Source organism: Bos indicus x Bos taurus, chromosome 15 (assembly GCF_003369695.1).
Source record: "Bos indicus x Bos taurus breed Angus x Brahman F1 hybrid chromosome 15, Bos_hybrid_MaternalHap_v2.0, whole genome shotgun sequence".
NCBI classification, from domain to species: Eukaryota; Metazoa; Chordata; class Mammalia; order Artiodactyla; family Bovidae; genus Bos; species Bos indicus x Bos taurus.
Window position 1 is genome coordinate 1,772,982 of NC_040090.1, and position 1,290 is coordinate 1,774,271.

Sequence of the window (1,290 nt, forward strand, 5' to 3'; positions counted from 1 at the left end):
CCTTCTAGCTTCCACTCTCGGTGTGACACATCTAGTTGCTGGACATAATGACAGATCCCACTGAGCCGCTTTACAGCCAGGAGAGACGAGGACTTCACTAAGAAATTCAGCACCTGCATGAAGAAAATTGGCTCCAACTCTGACACGGTAGCATCCGTGCAATTTCTGGCTGGAACAGTGACAACATGATGGAGCCAAGTGCTCACATGCCTTGTTTCAAGCCTTGGAAAGTCATCCCTAGAGATGGTAACGCTGGTGGGACAAAGTGCTAAAGGGTTTTATCAGATTCAAACAGCTGTAGATAAAAAAGGAAAGAGGATTTTTACCACTGACTGAAGATTCTACGAAATATTCATCTCCCCATTTGGCAGGAAATGGCCAGAGTGGTCTTAATCCTTTCCCTGCAAGTTTGTGGAATGAACATTAACAGTGGAGAAACCTAACAGGGAAGAACCTTTGTATTCTACTACAAGTTACTCACTAAAACAGTACTACCTTTAAGCTTAAATTGTATCTCTGGGAATGAGAGATGGGTATTACGTATAATCTACATAATTCCCTATTATCTCTGCCTCCCAGATAAGGAGCTTCAAGCTAGCATACTTTTGTTAAGCTCACAGGAAACGTCCTGACCAGACCCACCTGCGAATCACTGTAGGAAGGAAGAAATGAACAGGTCCCATCCAGAGGCTGACCCAAACTAGGAAATGTTTGATTTTAATCCCTCCCCTTTAAGTAGAAAAGAAGCCTGAGTTCTAGGTCAGCCAAGACGGTTCTCTGGGACGCAAGCCAGCTGTCGTTTTGGCCTGCTGGCGTTTGAATAGTCACCGTTCCTTGCCAGGACTGTCGTCTCTTGATTTACTAGACTACCGAGCTGCAAGCAGTGTAAGACTGGACTCACTGACACCACTGTCTTCCCGACCTCACGCACCTTCTGAAAGCCAGCCACTGTGTGCACCTCTGTTCCCTTACATGTCACACGTGCTTTTCCTGTGGCTTCCTTTAAGGTTATCTGTCTATCTGGGATTTTTAATCGTTTAATTATGATATGTCTGGGGAGTGGTTCTCCTTCTGTTTCTTCCATTTGAGGTTAACCGAACTTATCCTAAAGGTGAGGGTGGGGGGTGGGGTACTTTCTAGGCCCTTTAAGTCTTTCCAAGTTCGTAATTTCTTATGGTTAACAAAAGAGCTCTGATTCTCTACATCTCTGTTCAAACAGTCGCCCTCTCTTGCTTTGCTGCAGGTATTCATGAAAATGGAGAGAGCGCAGCAGGCATTGCCTGTAGAGAT